The sequence below is a fragment of the Artibeus jamaicensis genome, unplaced genomic scaffold, assembly GCF_021234435.1.
Source record: "Artibeus jamaicensis isolate MK-2021 breed Jamaican fruit bat unplaced genomic scaffold, CSHL_Jam_final contig_419, whole genome shotgun sequence".
Classification (NCBI taxonomy): Eukaryota; Metazoa; Chordata; class Mammalia; order Chiroptera; family Phyllostomidae; genus Artibeus; species Artibeus jamaicensis.
This window is the reverse complement of record NW_026521824.1, coordinates 3,849,006-3,872,852: the sequence shown is the minus strand read 5'-3', so window position 1 is coordinate 3,872,852 and position 23,847 is coordinate 3,849,006. Positions and strand designations below refer to the sequence as shown.

Below are 23,847 nucleotides of genomic sequence, written 5' to 3'. Positions count from 1 at the left end.
TTTGCTGTCTATTGCAGATCGCCTTGTCACTGGGGCTTGTAGGGCCCCTGTAGTGGCAGCAGACAGGACCCTGGGTTTCTTAAGAGTGCTCATATAATTTTGGAGCTCTCTGAATTCAAAATTAGGCATGAAACTATTTATTTAGAATGAAAAAGAAGTTGCAACAAATTCCCAGAGCCTTGGAGATCAAGATGCCTTACTCTTGAGGTCCCTTGAGTCAGCTTATCAGAATTGCCTGCTTTGAAATGCTTCCTGATTGTTATCTGAGTTCCCCATGCAACACAGAACATTTTGCAATTTGCAGGCCATGGCAGTGGGAACCCTGAGGCTTCAGGGCAGACTCACCCCTGAAGTTCTCATGGCCTTTTATTCCCCATTTTTTCTGTTTGATATCTCAGGGAGCAATCAGCAAGAAACTAAGGCAGCATACATCTTAAATCCTTATGTTTCTGAGAAATACACATTATGTATTTAGGAATAAGGAGGCTAGAAATGATTTTGTACCGTGTGTGTGTGTGTGTGTGTGTGTGTGTGTGTGTGTGTGAGAGAGAGAGAGAGAGAGAGAGAAAGATTGGTGGGGAGAGAGAGGCAGGCCACCAGAGAGAGGCCACCAGATGCCCTGGGGAGCAGAGCCCGCCTGCTTCCTGAGTGAAGCGTTGCTCCAGTGCTCACTGCTTGGTCTCCTGAGTGTGGTTTCCTTCCCGGCCAGCACAAACCCCAGAATAGAGCAGCGGGCTTGCAGATTGAGGTCATCAGCTCTGAAAGCACAAGAAGCAAACGTGGTGCAGTAAGTACATAGCTGGTTATCATTGAAGAAGGGGATAGAAAATCTTAGAGCAGTTATTTTGAGAGAAGACATTCTTCTGCTTTAGGTGTAATGTCAAACGTACATTATGGTATGACTAAGGCATTCATTATTAATACATCATTTTGTGGTTCATGGGCAAGATAAACTAATATTACATGCATATTTGGGGGTGCTGAAAGTGAATTTGAAACTCATCCTCTGTCATCTTGAAAAAATAGTCTTTTCTCACTGCCTGTTATTTTTTTCATCTTGCAAAACCAGGATAATTAATGCTAACTTCCAGTTAAATGTATAAAGTTCTTTGGAAAAGAAGTCCTGTCTATGGGTACTAATTACTAACAGTGTGGAGATCTGTTTTTTACAACTAAGGTGAATAGGGCTGCTTTTGTGCATTCTGAAGTCACCAAGAGTAAGAACTCTAAAATGCTATGGAGAGGACTGCCCACTGGACTGGTTCTTAGCCCAGGAGAAAGTTCTAGGGAGCCTTTCCCCCCTTGAAGATCAGCACTTTGACATGTGCCTGGCATCTTGCAGAGGGCCTGATAATGTCCCATTGCTTGATATCTGGGGCAAACATTGTGCTTATGAGGCTTAGATGGCAGAATTTCAAAGCTATGACAAAGATAGGCTTTTCTAGGAAGTAACTTATTAGGTGGTTTCTGTGTAAGCAGTAATTCGTCGCACCCTTGTTTCCCCAGCAAGGGGCTCAACTACTTTGAAATGTCTCATCACCACTCTATTTTCTAGAAATTAAGCTTCTTTTATTTCCTTTTTCCACTGAGCTAATTTCTTATTAGAATGAAATATTTAGCTTAGCCATATAGGAAGACCATATTTTAAGTTCACATAAGAAATGTGATTCCCCCTCCTCACTAGAAGTTGAAGAAAACACATACATCTGCTGCTTGTTCTGTAGTGCTCACTAATATGGCTCCGCTTGTTCCTTTACAGCTCAGCTTCATAGACTTGTTGCTTTTACATGGTTCTGGTTTATTGTAGCCGTTTCACTTCCTTTAATCTTTCCTTTGCCAAGTGAGTTTATGCGCAAGTGTTGTCTGTTCTTACTAGGAGAAACACACAAAAGTAGAGGAAGTCTAAATTAACAATACTAAATTTCCAACTGAAAAAAAAACGTGAAATATTTTTCCTTCAATTTTGTTTTTAAAACATGGTTAATTTTTTTAATGATAAAAAGAGCGTTTTGCGTGCTTGCCTTGGCATTCACAGCAGTCAAGTTCTTCATGAGCACTCTCTCGTATGGTCCTCACAGTAGTCCCACGAGGTAGTTCTGGTTGTGGTCTTTACTGTGTAGGTGAGGAAAGAGGCATCGAAAGCTTTGCCAAACTCACTCTGATCGGTGGGTGATTCCACCGATCAGAGTGGTGGTGCAGCTAGGATTAGAATTTGGGTCTTTTCAAATCAAGTTTAAAAATTACAGAAAATAATAATTCAATCCCATGCTCTAAAGCAACTTAAAATTTCTATATTTCATTCTACTTGTACAACTAGATATTATAACATAATGTCCTTTATGTTAATGGCTTAACAATTATTTTTAAGAGTGTATAATTGTTCTAGTGAGTGATTGTTCTATAAATTACTTAACTATTCCCTGTTCTTGAAAATAGAGGGTTTTTTGTTTGTTTTTTACTATTATAAATAATACTTCAGTAACTGTCTTACTCATATAGTATTTTTCCTACTTTTAGATTATGTCTGTAGAATAGATTCTCAGGCATGGGATTGTTAAGTAAAGGAGCATGAATATTTTAATGGTGCTTGGTGTATGTTGCTAAGCTTTTTTCTGTCAGCACTCTGTGTAAGAGTGCCAGCTTAACTGTATCTATTCCACCTGTGACAGTATCATAAAAAAATAGGCAAAACAGAAGCCCTTTTTTATAACTTTGCATTTCTTTTAATATAATTAGATTGAACATTTTTTCACATGTTTGTTTACAAGTTGTACTTTCTCTTTTGCTCATTTATCTGTTAAGATCTTAATGCCTTTTAATTTTTTGCTAATTTATATGTGTTTTTAATAAGATTTATCTGGTATATTTTCATTGTTTTTTCTAAGACTATTGTATACCTTTTTCAAATGAATTTTTTTTAGAAATATGTAGTCATTTAACATTTTTACATGCCCAAATCTGTTCATTTTTTTTCTCTAACTCTTCTTAATCCTCTTTTAAGGGATTTTTTTCTTCTAGTCTTTTACCCTGGTGGTTGTCATGAAAAATGGATTCAAACTGGCTTAAAAAATAATGCTGAACAGTTTTTCCAATATCTTTTATAAGCAATATTTGTTCTCTAATATTTTATAATTTTGTCTTTTTATACAGTTAGCTTTTCTAGATTAAATGAAATTTCTGGATTATCTGTTGTATTTATCAGAGCTAACTACATATGTGTCATTATCACATTGCATTTATTTTTGTTATTTTATACTATGTAAAGGGAATTAGTTATGTTGAGTAACATGGGTTCAAAATAAAGTTTTGGTTAAGAGCATGGGCTTTGGAGGCATATTGCTGTCCCGACTTGTGTTCCCTAGTCTTACTGCTTGTAAAATGGGGACAGTAATGGTATCTGCTCTGTGGGGTTTTGGGGTGAGGAAGTAAAAGCTAAATTTTTTTTAAAAAGGAAAAGTATTTGATGTATATACAAGATTTGATATATATTAAATATACATATAAATGTGCATTATACAAACTTCATATATAAAGTCAATGTGTCATTCTTTTTCTTTATGGCCTCCAACAATCTTTTATGTATTCTTGGGAGACAGAAAGAATAACACATTTGACTCTACATACATCGAAAGACAGGCAGGTGAGAGACAGCGACACACATACCACAGAGAATTACTTTTTATTGTAAAGGAATTCCAACACATCAATTAGAAAAAGAAAAATACACAAAGGAAAAATGGGCAAAAGCAATTTATAAAGAGTCAATTTATATTTATTTTTATAAACATGTAATTCACAGAAGAAATATAGATGGCCTTCAACCTCAGTATTAATGAAAGATAATTTGCCTTCAACAGATTGGCAAAACTGAAATCGTAGATAACATCCAGTGTCAAAGAGAACACATGGAGATGAGCACTGGCAATCACAACTAGCAGGAGCAGGAATTAGTAAAGTGTGTCTGTGCGGCAGTTTTACAAAATCTACCAAAATACAAAACATGCAAACCTTTAATGTGTGTTAGAAAAATATTGTACATGTTTTTAAGCATATAATCATATTTATATTATAAATGCCATTATTCATGTTAATAAACCTAAACTATATATTTTTACTTGTATGCATATAAAAATTCATTTTTTAAGTAATATATATAATAAACTGTTTATCTTACCTCTGGATAAGAAACTAAAAATAGATAAAGGTCTCTCTCTTTCACCTTTTGCTAGATATACTTTTGTATTTAAATTTTTATAGTACCTATTACTTATGTAAATAAATAAATAGATATTTTTCCAGGCTCAGAGGTAAGAAAATTCTAGAGAGCAGGACCCTAGTTTAGAGGCTTAGCATTGGAAAGGTACATGACAGATTTTAGGGAGAGTGACCATTTGAGGGGACAGTGTTTTAACATTCCTTACAGGTTTTAACTTATGTTTTAGAAAAGAAGCAAGGAACTTCTTGAGAAAACTCAGCCTGAGTGGTACAGAGGAAAAGTCATTTCACTGATGAGCACTGACCTCTGAACAGCTCTTTCACGTTGTGTGTGGGCCATGTCCACATGTGAGGCTTCTGGACCCCACCCAGACTCACTGTGCTCTCCACCTTCCTTTTTGTCTATGTTCCTTGTCTGTTATAAAAAAGCCATTGTTCAGCATTTATCCAGTTATTGGCCCAGCAGGTAGCTTGCGCCCTTTTCCAGCTAGGTGACTAGTCCCCTGGGCCCAGCCACAGGGAGGTTGAGCAGGAGAGACTGTGGCAGCCTGTGGTAGCAGCAGAGACACTCATGAGACTCATCCCTGGCTGTGAGCATTGCTCCCCAGCTGCCAAACAGGGAGCTCTGCTGGAGGAGAGCAGATGAGGGCTCTTAGGAAGGAATGATCACAGAGTTGGGGGGCAGGGGAGGCGGGGGACAGGGAGAGCTGCCCAGCTGTTCTGCAGAGAGCAGAGTGTTGGTGGGACAGCATCACCCTTGGTAAGGCCTCCGCCTCCTGGGCCACACCCTACCACCTGGAGCCTTGTTGAGTCCATCGCTCCGTCATGTCACCTTTTGCCCCCTTCTCTCCAACACTACAGTCGTTTCTTCATTTTTCTCACTGGGACCACTGCTTCCTGGATTATACATTCCTCTTCCCACGGAGTTGCTATAGCCAACGACCATCACTTACTCATTGAAGTTCCTAAAGCTGACTTATGTGGTTAACGTAATCTAACATTTTTTACTGTATTTTTTTAATTTCCATTTAGCCCTTTTATAGTGCCCCCTCACAATCGCCCCACTATTGTCCATATCCTTGAGTCCTTTTTCCTTTTTGCTCTATTCCTCCATCCCCTAACTGCCCCCTGCTGTTGCCTTACCTGTCATCCTGCTCTCCACCTATGAATGTCTCTATTTTGCTTGTTAGTTCAGTTTGTTTTTTAGATTCCACATGTGAGTGAAATTATATGGTATTTGTCTTTCTCTGACTGGCTTATTTCACTTAGTATAATGTCCTCTATGTCCATCCAGATAAGGTTAATATATATTGAAAGGAAACTTTGTGACTGACTGTAAATGAGAAACAATGAAAATGAAATAATTCTAAATTAAAAATTAAAGTAAGAAGTTACCAGTAATGAAGGCAGACCGCTGCAACATGGTCTGTAAAGCCTGCAGCATTTCTCTGATCACAGTGGGATACTATTCATGGGAAAAAGTGTATTAGGTGTAGACATTTAACCAGTAGAAAATGATTGTATTGTCAGTGAATTCAGGGAGGACACCACATGAGAGACATGACAGAACAGAAGACTAGAGAGCACTTCCTTATTCTGCACAATCGCAAGAGTTGAGGTAAGCCCAGAACACACGGTAACCCAGTGACCAGGTCCCTCTGGGATAGCCCTCAAAGCACACTTGCTGCTGCAGGAAAGGGCCTTGAAATGAGGAGCCTGAAGGAAATCACGGAAGGAGCGGCACCTTGAGGAGAGTCAGCAGAGGAAGTGGAGAGGGACCAATGCAGTAGAGAAAGGATGAGATCCCTGGGTGATAGTCTGGGTTGTGAACAGAAGTCTTTCCTGAGCCTGAGGGCTTGAGAACTTCTCCAGCCCCCACTGCCTACCAGGACCTGTCTTTGGTCTGAGCACCAGTAAGGAAGGGTTTCCAGTGTCCTGGCAACAGTTGTGCTGCTTAGGAGCCTTGGCTGCATGGGAGCAGTTCTAGCACTGGGGAATGCTGCAGCAGGGTTTGTGGATTGGCATGGGCTGCTGACAGTTTGGGCATCTCTTTGGCCACCACCAGGGAAGGTCTGACCCACCTGATGGGCTCAGGGCAATGAAGGGTGGTCTGTAAGGGCCATTCTTATGCCCCTGCTCCAGGCTGGTGTCCTCAGGAGGCTCCCACTTGCCTTCATCCCTGAAGCTGCAGGGTTTTTGAGTCAGTCCCTCACACTTGCTTTCCTGCTTCCTGCCCCAGGATCTCTCCCTTGCCTTGCTGTTCCCTCTACCTGTCAGTGTTCTCCCCCTCTTCACCCAGGTGATGCCTGCTACCCTGGGAATGTCTTTTCCTTATAGAGCCCTCCATGACTTCATCATTCCTTCCTTAGGATAAGCTCTAGTAGCACTATGTGACTTTCCTTAGTAGTTTTTCCTAGTTGGAATTTTGTATTTGGGGGACTACTTGACAGTTGCCTACTCTAGATGATGAGCTCCAGGTGAACAGGGGTCTTGTTTACTCATCCCTGTCATGGTGCCTCCACAGTGTCGGAGACACAGCAGTTGTTCTGGAAGTGAACTAAGGGATGAAACATCCCTCAGCTGTCTGAGTTCATGAATGAGCAAATTTCATGATTCTCCATGAGATTTGAGCCCAGGTCCTTTTTGGGCCTGACTTCCCTATTCTCAGCCAGGAAATGCAGGGGGAGCAGCAGGACAGGCTGGAGTAGTGGGGATGTGCAGGTTGTACATGTGAACCATGATGAGGAGGCTTGGATTTTACTGGATATGAGGGCCCACTGGAAGACTCGGAGAAAGGGAATGACAGGATCTGAACTGTGTTTGAAAAGGAGCACTGTGGGCAGCAGAGAGCCAAAGTTGGAAGAAGATCTTGGTAGATTAGCAATATGGCCTGAATGTAGAGCCAATGGCATGGGACCCTCTGGCTGTCAGGATCCTATTATTCCTTTGCGGCTCTGGTCAATGCTCTAACTTTTTACAAAAGAGCCTTAGAGCATGGTCCTGAGTCTCTACTTTAAAATACATATAGAATTTTTGGCCCTAGCTGCTGTGGTTCAGTGGATTGAGCACCGGCCTATGAACCAAAGGGTCGCTGGTTCAATTCCCAGTCAGGGAAAATGCCTGGGTTGTGGGTCAGGTACCCAGGGGGAGGCACACAAGAGGCCATAACACATTGATGTTTCTCTTTCTCTCTTTCTTCCACCCTTTCCCTCTGTCTAAAAATAAATAAATAAAGTCTTTAAAAGTGTTTGTTTAAAAAATGAAAACAATACAATACATACAGAATTTTTAAATTAACAAATGTGTGCTGCTTCCATGGCTTGTGTGCACCAGTTTAGAACATGCAGTGTGCATGACTTCCACCCTAGGGCCTCCCCCAGCAATGCATGCTTCTTTTTTATTTAATATGTTTTATTAATTATGCCATTACAGTTGTTCTATTTCCCCCATCATTCCCCTCCACCTGCACACGCCCTCCCCCACCATTCCCCCCTTTAGTTTATGACCACGTGTCTCAAGTTCCTTAGATTCTATATTTCCCCTACTATTCTTGCCCTCCCCCCTGTCTATTTTCTACCTACTGTCTATGCTACTTATTTTCCGTACCTTCTCCCCCCTTCTCCTTCTCCCACTCCCCTGTTGCTCACCCTCCATGTGATCTTCATTTCTATGGTTCTGCTCCTGATCTAGCTGTCCTCTTAGTTTGCTTTTGTTTTAGGTGTGGTTGTTCATAACTGTGAGTTTGCTGTCTTTGTTCATATTTTTTATCTTTTTCTTAGATAAGTCCCTTTAACATTTCATATAAGGGCTTGGTGATGATGAACTCCTTGAATTTGATCTTATCTGAGAAGCACTTTATCTGTCCTTCCATTCTAAATGAAAGTTTTGCTGGATAGAGCAATCTTGGTTGTAGGTCTTTGGTTTTCATGACTTGGAATATTTCTTTCCAGCCCCTTCTTGCCTGTAAGTTCTCTTTTGAGAATTCCGCTGACAGTCTGATGGGAACTCCTTTGTAGGTGACTGTCCCCTTATCTCTTGCTGCTTCTAGGATTCTCTCCTTCATTTTAATCTTGGCTAATGTAATTATACATTACATTATATAATAACTTGGTGTGTTCCTTCTTGGGTCCAACTTCTTTGGGACTCTCTGAGCTTCCTGGATTTCCTGGAAGTCTATTTCCTGTGCCAAATTGGGGAAATTCTCCTTTATTATTTGTTCAAATAAGTTTTCCACTTGTTGCTGTTCCTCTTCTCCTTCTGGTACCCCTATAATTCGGATGTTGGAGTGTTTCAAGATGTCCTGGAGGTTCCTAAGCCTCTCCTAATTTTTTTGAATTCTTGTTTCTTCATCCTTTTCTGTTTGGTCATTTTTTTCTTCCTTCTGGTCTGCTCCCTTGATTCGAGTCCCAGTTTCCTTTCCATCACTATTGGTTTCCTGTGTATTTTCCTTCATTTCAATTAGTTTAGCCTTCATATGTTCCTCCAATTTGTGACTAAAATCAACCAGTTCTGTGAGCATCTTGATCACCAGTGTTTTGAACTGTGCATCTGATAGGTTGGCTATTTCTTGGTCACTTAGAGTTATTGGCTCTGGGGCTTTGAGTTCTTCTTGGGCCATGATTTGGTCTGTTTGGCCTGTTACGTATGAGGAGCGGAGCCATAGGTGTTCACCAGGGAGGGTCACAACTCAGCTGAGCATCACAACTCAGTCGCTGGTTTGTCACCCTGTATGTGGGGGCGGGGTCAAAGAGGGGCAATAGTGGTCCCCTCTGCTGCTTCTCACTGCTGGGGCCTGCGTGGTCTGTCTCACCACTCACTCCTTCACTGGTTTATCTGTGCATGAATGTGTGACCTTGGTCAGCCTGTGGCCTTGAGACCTCACTAGGTCCACCCATTGCTACCTCACACCTGGGATTCGTCAATGGCTGCCTGCGCACCTGGGTCAGTCCAGGGGATCTTTCCTGCCTGACCTCGCTTTGCTGCTGGCTCCACCCCTCTTACCTGTCTGGCTGAAAGGTTTGTTGTTGTCAGACTTCTGTATAGTTCAATTTTCTGTGTTTTGACTGCATTTTTGTTACCAAAATTTTCTTGTCTTTAAACTTGGTTGTGCAAGGAAGCACAGTGTTTCAACCTATGCCTCCATCTTGGCCGGAAGTCTCAATGCATGCTTCTTTGGTCACATGAAATACTGAGTTGCCCCCAAGCACACGAGGATGAGGCACTCTGACCTACAGAGCAAAGTACAAACTCCTCAGCCTGGGTTTTGGCCAGCCCTTATTCCAGTGCTGTTTTGTACTGCTTCCCACGATGCAGCTACTCCATGCACACACCCTGTAATTATCCCTGTCTTTTAGTGTGCTGCTCACCTGGAATGCCCTTCCTTCCAGTGTCTACCTATCAACTTATCTCCATCCTTCTGAGCTGTATGAGTCTGCTAAGGCTCCCATAACGAAGTACCACAAACTGGAGGCTTCAGCAACAGAAATTAATTCCAACTGTCTCATTTGTGGATGTAGAAAGTCCAAGATCAAAGTGTTGGCAGGGGTGGTTCCTTCTGAGGCCTCTATCTTTGGCTTGTAAATGGCTGTCTCTCACTGTTTTTTCATGTGGTCTTTCCTCAACTGTGTCTGTGACCCAGTTTCTTCTTTTTATGACACCATTCATTGGATTAGGGTCATTGGCCCACACCAATGACCTCATTTTATTTTACCTCTTTAAAGTCCCTATCTCCAAATGCAGTCACATTCTGAGATGCTGGGGTTAGGACTTCAACATATGAATAGCAGGGGGGGCACAGTTCAGCCCATAACAAGACTGTAACTCACATACCACTTTATGCTCAACCTTCTCCTTATTCTCACGCAGGGTCCTTTAGTGGATTAGCACTCTGTCCTTTGGTATTCATTCATCTGAAATACCCAGAAACACTTACTGAGCACCTTCTGTGCATCAGTTATCCACTTGGTGCTGGACATCCAGAGGTGAAAATTATGGTGCCCGCCCTATGATGCTTAGGTGAAAGACAGACAGACTTTCACTTAGGTGAAGGTACAGCAAATACAGTATGGCATCAGATGCAATCTGGTCCTGCATCAGGGCAAGCAGAAAGCCTCCCATTCATGGATGGTGTCTGGGAGTCAGGGAGCTGAGGAGGGGAGACTGCTGCAGCCACAGGGGTGGCATGTGGGAAGGCCTGGAGTTGTGAGGGACCACAGTGCTGCCAGTGAGATAATGTGGGAGCAGGTCTCTGCCCTGGGTGCATGAGAGAATGGTAAGAAGTGGGGCTGTGGGTTGGCTGTGAGGCCATGAGGAGCCTGGTGTGTGGGATTTGGTCTTCATTCTGAAAAGGGTTGGGTGGGGTGGATTAAAGCAGGGAAGGGATGTGAGTGTGTGGCAGACAGTGGCTGTGGCCCTGACTCTAGTAGGAAATGCAGTGGTAGTTCTGACCCCAATATGTGATGCACTGGGGATAAAGAGCAGAGGAAGGTTGGGGGGGTTGGAATCAGAGTGATAGGACTTGGTGACCGTCTAGATATAGAAGATGAAGGACAGCGATAGTCTTCATTAGCTTTCCAGATTCTGGGTCTTGGTGAATGCTCCATTTTGAATGTGTGTGATTTGATGACTTTTGCTAAATGTACACACCCATGAAACCACCATTACAACCAAGCTATTGAACATCTCCATCACCACAAAAAGCTCCTTCTGTGTCCCTTTACAGAAAATCCCTTTCCCAGCCACTACCACCCCCCTAACCTCCTGGCCATAGGCAAACACTGATCAACCTTCTGTCACTCTACATTATTTTTCATATCAATGGAACCATATACTATGTATTATTTTGTCAGATATGGATATATTACAGTTTGATGATCCATTTACACATGTTTGTGTGATGTTTATCAGCCACCTGTGGATAAATCTTCACCTTTTGGCCATTTAGGAAAGTAAGTCCTGAACTTGGCTGCTCAGAGTGATCCCAGGAACTTATTGAAAAGTTGGTGACAACAAACTCACAACTATCAATAACTGAACCTGAAAAAGCAAAAACAAAAACAAACTAAGAATGAGAACAGAATCACAGAAATGGAGATTGCATGGAGGGTTATCAGTGGAAAAGAGGAAGAGGGGAATAGGGGAAAAGGTACACGGAATGAGTAGCATAAATGGTAAGTTGAAAATAGACAGAGGGAGGTTAAAAATAGTATAGAAAATATAGAAGCCAAAGAACTTATATGTATGACCCATGGACATGAACTAAAGGGGAGGGGGGAATGCTGGTGGGAGGGGAATGCAAGGTAGAGGGGAATAAAGGGGAGGGGAATGGGATAACTGTAGTAGCATAATAAGTAAGATATGTTTTTTTAAAAAAGAAAAGTTGGAAGCAGAACCCACCCCAGGTGGACTGAGTCAGGTTCCAGGAAGGGAATCCCAAGCATGTGTGTTTCAGCCAGCCTCTTTGGGGGAGCACTTCTCTGCGTGACTGCAGTGAGAATGGCAGCCGTGGAGTCACACCTATACTCCCTTGTCCTGTGTGCTTATCACTGAAAGACCATTATGTCCAAATCCTGGGGGACATAATTCTTTCTGAGCACCAACCTGCCACCAGTCACCCTGGCCACTTACCATTCCTTCATCAAACTGGAAACTTCTGAGCACTTACCACATGTAGTGTGTCGGACAGTGTGCATGAATGCAAAAGCAGTCCGATTTGGTGCTTACAATTAGTTGGAGAGACATGCTCTTGACATACACAATCATATAAGAAAAGGGAGTAATTGTAAGAGACACAGATATATGCTTGAAATTTAGAGACAAACCAAATAGTTTCCAGCTTTTTGTAGGCAATGGGAGGTGGTAGATAAGGTTACAGGGAAGAAGTGACATTGACCTGGGACTTGAAGGAGGGATGAGATCTGTGCATACTGGTGTGCACATGGGAAAGGCAGGCTAAACAGGGGAACTATGGGGGAAACAAGGAAAAGGGTAGGGAGGGGGAAGCCCAGCTTGACTAGAGCATTAAAAGGATAAAGGGGGAGGGGAAATGGGATTGGAAAGGTGGGCCTGGGCTAGCACAAGGAGAAATTGCATTCTTTCGGCCCACTGGAGCTGAATGCATACATGCTATGTGCAGCCTCCACACCCAGGACCTACACCAGTGCCATCACCCGTCAAGGCCATCCTTTTTCTACTCATCCCCCAGGTGTACATTTTCCCACACCACCAAGAAGTTAATTCTGACCCTGTCTGCTTGGACACAGCATCAGACTCCACATGTTAAGAACTGAGTCCCACAGAATTGTCCCCACTTCAGATACCATTGTGAATCCAAGTCATCACCTGTGCCTCTGTCCAGCTGGCTATGGGTTCAATTAATTTGCTGCTCAAAGAAATATTTACTTACATTTATTTACAGTTTATTATAAATGGTGGAGGGCAAGGTCTGGAAGGGTCCTGAGTGCAGGAGCTTCTGTACCCAGAAGTTGGTGAAATCTTGTTGTTCACGACATAGGGCTCAATCTGTAGCCTTCCCCCCTTCCCCCCAACCCTGTCTCCTCCCAGAGACCAGTGGGTGGGGTCTGACTGGTCCAGCCCTCTAATCACTGGGTCTTTCCGGTGCCAGTCCCATCCAGAGGCTCCCCAGGGGCCCCACCTTAAGCTACCTCATTAGCATAAACTCAGTTGTGCTCCAAAGGAGCTCCTCCTGAATGACAAAAGACACTCCTGTCACTGAGGACATCCCCACGGTTTTAGGAGCTCTGCACCAGGAACCATATGTATCTCTCACTGTATCACAGCCCCTCCTCCCCTCCTCCGGCTTTGGTCACCATTTATCTGTTTCCTCTCCCTGGGGTGTTGCCCTTCCCCAACTGTTGTATAAATTGAATCATAGAGTACATAGACTTTTGAACCGGGCTGCTTTCACTTAGCATGATGTGTTTAATATTCATTTATTTTTGGCATGTACCAGGAGTTCATTGTTTTCTATGGATATACTAAGAAGTATTTCATTGTATAGACACACCAGTTTGTCTATCCACTTACTGTTGAGGAACAGTTAGGTTGTTTCCAGTTTTTGCTATTATGAACCAAGTCTATGAATGAGGATGTTATGAACATTTGCATTACAGCTGTTTGACACAAATTTTGAGTGGGATTACTGGATTATATGATAAGTACATGTTTAATTTTATAAGAAACTGTGATACTGCTTTGCAGAGCAGCTGTGCCATTTTCCATTTCCACAGCAGTGAGTGAGAGTTCCAGTTGCTCCATTTCCTTGCCAGCACTTGATATTCTTTCCTTTCCTTTTCCTTTTAGCCACCCTAATGAGTGTGTAGTAAGCTCTCCGTGTAGTTATAGTTTGCGTTTACTCAATGACTAATGATGGCGAGCATCTTTTTGTGTGTTTATCTGCCATCCCAGTATCTTCTTCAGCAAAATATTTGTTTAAATTTTTGACCATTTTTATTGAACTATGTGTTTTGTCATAATTGGGTTTTGTGAGTTCTTATAAAATCAGGAATCAAGTCCTTATAAGTTTTGGGATTTACAAATGCTTCACTTCTAGTCTATGGTTTATCTCTTAATTTTGTTGACAATGTCTTTTCTAGAGCAGAAATTGTACACTTTGATGAAGTCCAGTTTATCAGGGTCTTTAAAAAATTTATTTTATGAAGCCCTGGCTGGTGTAGCTCAGTGGATTGAGCATGGGCCCGCGAACCAGAGGATCGCAGTTTGATTCCCAGTCAGGGCACATGCCTGGGTTGCAGGCCAGTTTCTAGCAAGGGACACACGAGAGGCAACCATACATTGATATTTTTATCCTTCTCTCCCCCTCTAAATATAAATAAATATATAAAATTTTTTGAAATTTATTTTATGGATCATGCTTTCTGAGTTATATATAAAAAATCTTTACCTAACTTAAGGTCACAAAGAGTTTTCTCCAAACAGTTTTCTAATTTTATTTAGATTTTGTATCTAGGTTTGTGACTCATCTTTAACTAACATTTACTGTGGACCAGACACTGGGCCCAGAATGGTGGAACCACAAAGGGGACAACATGAGTGCTTTGCTCAGGGATCATCTGGGCTGGGGAGCTAGGTAGAGGAAGTCAGTAGAATGCTAGGTTGGTGTAAAGGGCACTGTGGATGCTCGTCATGGTGGAGAGGCAGGACTGGCCCCTGGACAAGAGGTCCAGGCACAGAGCTTTATGGGAAAGTAGGCATAGACTGAAAGAATGAATCAGGGGTGTGGTGTGGTGGGAGCCTTTGTCCTGGGTATGGAGTCACTTGCTGTGCTGGGGTTGCAGTGCAGGGTGCCTGGCAGAAGTGAGCAGAGCAGGCCTTGTGCTTTACCCTGAACAAAGAGAAGGTGGGGGCACCTCCATGAGACAGTTGGTGCTGTGCTCTTTGAAGGACAAGGACTGTCTTCCTTCACTAGAAGTCAGTCAGGTGAGTCTGCATCACAATGCACATCCTTAGGGGCGAACTACAGTGCTATTCCTTCTTGTCTTCACTCCCACCCTGTGAGCAGCAGATCACAGAGCTGTTGCTGTACTGCTATTCCTTGTAGATTTGCTCCTGAGGACCATGCAATGAACTTGTAATGACAAGGTTACCCAATAAATGGTATGCAACATTATTCCTTGGTTTTTGTGACTAGTATGTGTGTATACACTTTGATGTGTGTGTGTGTATTGCTATTGTATATATCTAAGACACAATACTAGAAGTATTTCATGCTGGGGAAAGATAGAGCATATTCCAGGCACTGAATATATTGACCCTGCAAAGCACATCCGTTGCTTTCATTAGCCAGCTGGCACTAAATAGCTAAAGCTTGTTTAGAAGAGAATATTTCAGGAATGCAAAGACAAAAAAGACATCAGCTGGATTCAGTGATTTAACTTGATTCAGTAACAATGAGGAAACCAAGAGCAATGGCAGAATCCGACAGCCTATGCAAAGGGATGGGCTTCACACAACATTCAGAAGGTTGTCCACCATGACTCTGGAGCAACGGGACAACACAGGTGTGAGTTTAGGTCTCTGTGCCTTCTATGCCTATAGAAGCTCCAGAAAAGTTGTATCTTCTCCTCACTTTTTTGCTGGCAGTCCCAGGAGCCAACACAGACTGCTGTCAGGCTCAGCTGCTATGTGGCCTCTGTCTTCTGTGCCCTGCTTCCCTCCCAGGGCCATTTCCAGGATGCCTGCCCACTGCACCCCAGTCCTCACTGCCCACCACCCTGCAGACACCTCTCCACTGATCCCAGGGCCACAGTGGGAGCCTTGCCTGGCACACTGCCACTTCTCCACTGCCACTGGGCTCCACTACCATGGTTTCTTTGTAACTGGGACATGCCAGAGAGCCAAGTCTCTGGTATGTCCCCAAAGACACAATGGATACAGTGGGAGACCTTAGAATTTCTTGAGGAAAGAGCTCTTTCAGTGTTGTATTGATGGCCCAATTCCTGCCTGCCTCCCTCCTCTGCTATGACTCGAGTTTTCCCATGAGCCTCTTTAGTTCCTCAGACAGACAGACTACCAGGGCCCTCCCCAGCTGGCCTTCCAACATGGGGGGCGGGCTGTGCCACTCTGTGAGCTTGGGGTCCAGCTGAGACTGGAAGCTCCAAGCTCTTCCAGCTCTACTACCTTAGGGGCTGCCTTTTCAAATGACTGCCATCATTGTAGAAAATCCACTCCATTCAGGCCTGGCAGTGTCCTTGTGAGCCCGTCAGACTCAGCAGGCCTGAAGGTCCCTGTCGCAGGAGACTGCCATCTTCAAGCAAGAGTGAGTAAAGAGCCCAGTCCAATCTTGATTTTTCCCTATAAGTTTTATATTTCTCCAAGCTTAAAGTGTACTTTAGTTTGTAAATGGGTCATTCCCACACCCCATACACACATACACCGTTGGCAACTAGTCCAAGCAGCTGAGGCCTTCATTGGGTGCCTCTCCCTTGGCACACTGAAGCACCAGTCTCTGATGAGAGGCGCAGACGAGTGGTGAGGGGTGGGTAGGAATGGGCCCACGACTCTGAGGGGGAAGAGAAATTAAGGAGTCATGCTTAAATGACTGAAGGTGAAACGAGCCATTGAGGAAATCCAAGCACTTAATTGACCAAGTGCTCTGGCTGCAGAGCATGCCTCTGTGGCTGGTGACAGACTAGGGTGTGTGGAAGGGTTAACACCAGCGCTCGCACCTTGGAAGTTATGTGGCTATGTGGGTGGGATTCCTTCACCACAGTTCTTGAATTGCTGAGCCACTGCCCCAGCAAGCGGACATGTGAGATGACCCTCTGGGGTTACTCTGGTTGAGTCCCATTCATAAGTATATGTTGTGCAGCGTGTGCAAGGTGTGTGACCCTCTGAGGCTGCCTCTCCAGAGTTTGCAGAGCTCATGCTTCTTTTTTGTTTTTATTTTCCTTTGGCCAGAAGGCCAATCTGACTTGAGTATAGCCAGCAAAGAGGAGACGGTGGATGTGGTAAAGGAACCTACATCTGAACCTGGGGACAGGAGCTCTCGTCACGGGAGTCCCTTTTTGCTTCCATGCTCAGCAGTGCTGGGGCAGTGGATTTATCCCCACCCTCCTGGGTCTCAGTAACAAAAGGGCACTGAAATGTGTTAGTGGAGGGCATCAGGGTTTTGCTGGGTGGGTGGGGTGGTGCACCCTGAGGTTCTTGCATTGTTCGTGAAGGAAGTGGAACAGAATGAGTCAGAACCAGCTGGCCCAACATCATAGGGCTTTGCCTCTTACCCACTTGACGTAGAGGCTCCAGTTAGGAACAAAGAAGCAGAAAGGCTGGATGAAGCTGTGGCACTTACAGTAGCTATTTTACATTATTGGGCCCTTAAATCTATGGTCACCAATGGCTACCACTTTCCCAAGCATCTGACATAAATTTAGTTATTGCTGTGCTTAAATCAAGGCATCTAAAGTCTTGAACCATAAAAATATAAAGTATTATTTACTACTACTGTAAAACTAGGATGTATATCAAAAATTTTAAAAGCCATCCTTCAAGAATAAATTCAGGCAATGAGATGAAGCAGATGATTTTAGAGATTTGGTGTTACATAATTTTAGGAAACTCTTTCTCAAGCACTTTATAAGTAAATGAGCTCAATTTTTATAATGCTGATGTTTATAAATATATCAACATGAATATTATTTCAAGGTCATAATGCTAAAGGGCTTCAGATTATATCAACGGGGTTCTCATCCTGAAAGCAGTTTTGGGACTTTTTTTTTTTGCAATGTTTAGAAGCATTTATAGGTCTTACAGGAAAAGAACGGCCACTGCTGTATGGTTCTGTTTTGTGTTCACCTGTTACTTCAGCACCTGCTTAGTAAGTGCCTCCCATTTGCAGGGCCCCATGCTGGGAGAGACATGACCTGATCTGTGTTTTAAAATATGATTAATTTAAAGTTTTTGAATTGTGGTAAAAAAAAACATACAACATGCAATTTACCATATAAGCCATTTTTATGATTTGCATCAGTATTTTTAAAAGGCCCCTCTGGCTGCTGAGTAGGCATTAACTATGGGTAAGACAAGGCAAGAGCAGAGGTAGACTTTCCGGGTTCTGTGGCTCCAGGCAGGAGTGTGTGGCTCTGCCAGGAGCAGGCGGGGCCTCAGTGGCATCTAAAGAAAGCTACTGAATGTTCTGGAGGTTTGGAGGTGAGAGTATCAGAAAGCCCTGTACAAAAGTCTTTGCTGGCACAAGCCTCAAAGGAAGGGATAGACTATTCCTGGGGAGGTCTCAGAGGAAGGCCTTGGGGACCCCAGGATGAGACCCAGTGGAGAAGAATCCATTTGGCTACACTATGGGGTAGGTGGTCAGCATGGCATGCCAAGGTCAACTGGGCAGTCCTTCATTTGGAACAAGGAGGAGCTGTGCACCCAGGCATGGGTGGCCACTGGAGTGGGCCCCTGGGGTGTGTTTAAACTCCTGGCATCATTTGTCACTGATTGTAAAGTAATATGACAAGTGCTTCGGGGCACGGTGTTGGACCCCAGAGAAAATCATCTGGGAAATCGCTGAACCTTGTGCCTGGCGTGTAGGCAATGTTGATAAATGGTAGCTTAAAAATAAGTTAGAATGAGGAGGTTTGAGCAGCAAGGACCAATCCCGGCTGAACTTTGGAAGTCTGCCAGGAATTGGGGGAGGCTTGAGCTTCAGGAGGAACTTCCAAAGGGGAAAAATGACAGCTGCCGCCCACGTCTTTGCTGAGGAAAAATGCTGGGCTCTTCCAGTCTGGGCAGGACTGAGTTTGAAAAACAGAAGACTCAGGGCACGGTCCAAGCTGCCACTGAAGTTTTGAGTCTGGAGAGTGAGGGGAAGGCTGCACTGAGACTAGGGAGGGGAGGTCAGGGGCGAAAGTGGTTATTCAGGGTCTGACCTATGCATAGTGCTCAGTGCCTCACACTGGCAACAGCCAGGAGGCTTCCCCTAGTCAGGGCTAAATGCCAGCTTTGCAGTAGATATGTCAACAGAAAAATCCAGGAGCCCTCATGAGCCTCCTAGACCAGGGCAGGTATCTGGAGGGGGGACCCTTGCACTCCCCTTGGAAGGTGGTGTTGAAGTCAGCCAGGCCAAGGAGGCAGAGCCGGTGTCCTAAGCTTCCTCTGTCTGCTCCTCCACATCTCCTCTCATCTCTCTCCTATGGCATTATCATTGAGCTGGGCTGCCCCCGGAGCCAGTGAACAGAAGGCTGGAGGGAGAGAGAGAATGAATTTGCGGCATTTCTTTTTCCAGCTCCCACCCAATCTCCATGAGTTGATTGCATTTCTCTACCAAAGCTGCAGCTTCTGACTCTTGGTCTAGCACTCACTGGGTTTCACTCTAATCCCTGAAGGCCTTGGGGTGATAATGGCCCTAACATGGGGTCCTGCACATTCCTGAGTTGGTCTTCCAAGCCCTGCCCACAGCCTTGTAAAGGGTTCCGTTCTGAGCTCTCCTCAATTTCACAGCTAACAGCCCAGACAGAGGCAGGGACCTATACAGGGGCCCAGAACTAGGACTGAATATTATGGCTCAAGATGCTTCTGCATGAATAGATCAAAAAGTCCCCAGTTTCCTCCTACACTATAGTTTTTGTTTGTTTATTTTTCTCATCACATTTTTTAAAATTGTGGTAAAATACTCATAATATAAAATTCAGCATCTTAAACATTTTAAGTGTACAATTCACTGTCATTAAGCACATTCACATTGCTCTGCAACCATCACTACCACTCCTCCACAGAACTTTTTCATCTTACAAAACCGAAACTCAGTCCCCATTAAACACCACCTCCCAACCTACCTTGCCCCCAGCCCCTGGCAACCACCATCCTATCTTCTGTTTCTGTGAACTTGACTTTTAGGTACCTCATAGAAATGGAATTGTAAAGTGTTTGTCTTTTTGTGACTGGTTAATTTCACTTACCATAATGTTCTCAAAGTCAATCCACGCTGTAGCATGTGCCAGCATTGCCTTCCTTTCTAAGGCTGAATAACATTCCACTGGATGATGGAGCTCGCGTTACCTATTCATCTATTGATGGACACTTGGGTCACTTCCCCTCTATGGCTATTGTGAATAATGAACATGGGTGCACCAGTATCTTTTTGAGACCCAGCTTTCAATTATTTGGGAATACACCCAGAAGTTGAATTGTTGAGTCATATGGTAATTTGAATTTTGATATTCGGAAGAACTTCTTCATACTGTTGACTGTGTCCTTTGGTGCAAAAAAAAATTTAATTTTGATGTAGTCCAGTTTATCTATTTTGTTATTGTTGCCTGTGTTTTTGGTATCATATCTAAGAATTCATTGCCAAATCCAACGTCACAAAATTTTTTCCCTGTGTTTTTATCTAAGAGTTATACAGTTTTAGCTCTTATATTTGGATCTTTGACCCATTTCGAGTTAATTTTTATCTATGGTGTAAGGTAAGGGTCCAACTTTATGCTTTTACCTGTGGATATCTAGTTTTCCAAACAACGTTTGCTGAAGAAACTATCCTGTCCCCATTGACTGGTGATGTTTTTTTTTACTCTTAGTTACTCTTCAGTAGATCTTTTAAAATTATTCCTATTGAAAAAGCTCTTGAAATATTATATTTCCGTCTTCTTTTCTGCTGCTGTGGCTCATTAATTTTTAATTCTCTGATGTGAAGCCACAGTGTAGGTAAGGCAATAACTACTGATCAGTGGCCATCCAGTGCTGTGGAATGCCAGCTTGTTGGCTGAACTTTGGGGGAGGAACAATTGCCAAGGCCAGTGATTCTGAGGGTTTTAACCTCAATCAATACAGCTCCCAGGACAGAGCCTCTCTTTGGGGTTCGCATTCCACATTAGTGACCCAATTCCTCCTAGGCAGCTTGTTCCAGATCGCGCCCCTCTTTATAACAGAGCTCTGCTGGATGGCAGTGTTTCATAGTTTCTGCAAGTTCATATTTTATTTTTAAAGTTTGTGTACAGCCTTGTGGTGGTGTGGTTAGTGATGTACAAAAGTTCTTTTTCATTTAGTTTTTGTTTTGTTCACTGCTTGATTCTTGTTTTCTTTACATACCCTCTGTTGAAGGGATAAATGAATTTTCGTTGGCCATTTTTCTTCTGATGCTTTGTGGAAATCTTTCTTTCCCTTATTTATCAGGAAGGAGTCTAAGGCTAATGGGATGATTTTTCACCTTGAAACCACAGGAAATAATAAGCTTCGAAATGTTTCCTGTGGCCTCCAGCTGAAGTCTGGGATTCCCTCCGTTGCTCTCAAACCAGAGCTTCAGCGTTATCATTTCAGTGTAGATGGAAAATGAACCAGGTGCTGGTCTAAGAACCAGGGACCCTGGACTCTTGTTCTTCCTCTAAAACTGAGTTTCTTGACCTTGGCCATGCTGCTCCCACCTCACACAACCCCCCGCCATTAGAACCACTGCTGTAGAAGTCTGGAGCAAACAGGGCACACAGTCTAGAAAGCTGTAGTTGGATATTTTCAGCATGTGGCTTACTTATACTCTGTTTCCTGCTGGGTCCCCTGGTGATTGAGCTATGTGAACATTCTTAGTTTGTTAGTTCTCGAACTTGAATGCTTTAGCTTTCCACTTCCTGGTGCTTATTGTGCTTGTAGTCAACACCTCAGTGCCCTCTCCCACTCCCAAGGACTCATTATTTTGTGATGGTCAGAACAGTTTCCCAGTCGCCTTTCTCTTTTCTTGCTTTAAAAAGGTACTCTGAGGCCCCAGGGCAACCCATCCACCACAGGCTCTGAAGGCAGAGATTAAGTAAAGTGCTGCAATGTGTTTGAGGCAGCAGGAAACCTCTCTGTGGGCTCTGCTGCTCTCCATGCCCAAACACCTCGTTGTATTCCTGAAATAGCTGTTCCCTTTGTCCTCCCCCCCTCTTCTTTTCTACTTTATGCCATACAGTTATGAATTACACTGTAAATGTAAAGCTTACACTATTATGTAAAAGAAAGAAGCTTGGTGAGAAAATAAAATATTTGAAAAATTTTAAGAAAACACCCCGTTGTGACTAGCATGGCTCAGTTGGTTATAGCATCTTCCCATGCACCGAAAGGTCACAGGTTCAATCCCTGGTCAGGGCACATGCCTAGGTTGCAGGTTCAAGTCCCCAGTTAGGATACATAGAGGGCAGACAATCAATGTTTTTCTCTCACATCAATGTCTCTCTCTCTCTCCCCCTCTCTCTATGCCTCCTTCCCCCTCTTGAGTCAATAAGTATTAATAAAAGAAAAGGAAATGAAAGAAAAAAGAAACAGAAAGAACCTCTTCCTGTCCCTGTGGGAGTGGATTCCTAGATTTAACTGTAATTCCTTGATCAATTTGATCCTTTGAGGTATTTAGGAGAATTTTCAGAAACCAGAGAATTAATCACCCAAACTCTTTCTCTTTCATTGTCTTGGACTTGGCCAGAACCCATGTATTAATTTTCTGTGACTAATCCACACCCATTAGAAATGTATCACTCATGAGCATTCCCACCCGTATCTCTCAGCAATGAGGATGTGTGAAGGCTGGGGCTGATTCTAATAGCGGTAAAGTGTCTGTTCTCAAAGTTTGTTTTCATCTCTACTTTTCCTCTTTCATATTTCCAAATGGAAATGGGCAGTTTCATCCACAAGAAGAGCACTTTCCTTAAACCCAGTACATCTGTTTGGCTCCTGCCACCGAGCATTGATTTAACTGCTCCCCCACCACATGTTGTTGCGTCATTGCAATGCAGTGGCCTTCCACTGAACACAGCAGTGTCTGTCAGGAGGGCAGCTCACATTTGTTAAGTGCCTTCTGTGTGCCCAGTCCTTGGTCTCCATGTTCTCAGTTCTGTGAAGCAGCTGTTAATACTTCATCTGGTTGGGTGAAGAGGTTGAGAATCACAGCACCAAAAGAGCAGGCTGAGTTCACACAGTAAATGGTGCAGCTGGAGTTGGACCAGGAGCATTGGATCCAGAAGCCCTTGCACTTCCCCACGCAGGCAGGTTATTCAGAGAGACTCTATCATCCCTGGTGTTTAAACCCATTTGAAACTGAGGGTCAGTTCTGGCTTTATCAGTAACTGTGATTTGAGCTTAGCTTCCCTGAGCCTAATGAAGCTTCCATTTCTGTAAATATGGGGTGACACCTCTTAGGGTTATAGTGAGGATTTAATTAGATGCCTGCACAAAGCTTTGCCAGGCTCAGAGTGGATTAGTGTGGTCACTTTTAGTCACTACAGTTATGTAATTAATTGGTTATCAGACAGCCAGAGAGAGAGGTGAGAGGAGGGCCATAGAAGAAATGGTGGTAAGCAGATTGGATGAAAGACTGCAGAAAGCTAGGAGTGGGCCTAGGGGCCCCTCCTCCCTCCTCCTGGTCAGAAGGAGACCTTTCTAGAATTGGACAGAGAGCACTGAGGGCAGCCAGCTCTGAGAATGCACCTTTCTGAGTCTGCTCCAGAGAACCCAGAGCCAAGCTGGACAGCACAAGGAAGAGAGGAAGCGTCCAGATTTGGAGAACTCTAGGAAGACACTGGGCCAGGCTGAGGTGGGGAGCAGGAACAGAGTGCACAGCTAGCCTTCATTCTGACTGGAGCGTTCTCCTCAGTGCCAGCTCCCACCCTCTTGCCTGGGCTGGGGAGTGGCATCAAGTCTGCACATGTAGGTTTCTCTTCCTGCTTCGGGTGAGTGGGAAATTAATTATTTCATTACTTTGTATTTTGAATTCTGAAAGAAGGTAGGATTTGAAGGAAAGAATCTGACTGGTGGACAGGTAAAAAATAGAAGGCTTAGTCTGGGGGAAATAATGAGAAAGAAAAGTGAAAGGAACTAAGAAAAGATAGCATGATAAGCAGGAGGGGTCCAGATGGGAAACATTCTCTTGGCACATTAATTTGGAGATAATTTGATTGTGTTTGGAAGGTTCTAGAAGAATCAAAAGATTTGATGATACAAACTAAGTTACTCTGAGAATTTTGCCTCAGAGCATGCAGCATACCATCATTTGAAAAACCACTGGACAGGTTTCAGGTGCACCCTCCAGAAGATCGTTAGATTTGTTACCAGAAGTTAAGAGAGGAGTTTAGATGTTAACTGAGATGGTGCCTTTATTTTTAGCCAAGGTCTCAGACTTCTACAAATCGAGGC

The 23,847-nt window shown here is 43.6% G+C and overlaps 1 protein-coding gene across 2 annotated transcripts in view; it reads left to right on the top strand.

The window, feature by feature from the left end:
* Nucleotides 1-582: 582 nt before the first annotated feature.
* Nucleotides 583-23,847, top strand: part of SPECC1 (sperm antigen with calponin homology and coiled-coil domains 1) — a 258,571-nt gene continuing 235,306 nt past the window's right edge. The window contains exon 1 of one of the 2 annotated variants that reach the window (XM_037166251.2): nucleotides 583-787. The gene's annotated coding sequence lies outside the window, so the exon portion shown is untranslated. The remainder of the gene's footprint in view (nucleotides 788-23,847) is intronic. The other variant, XM_037166265.2, reaches the window with a different exon arrangement.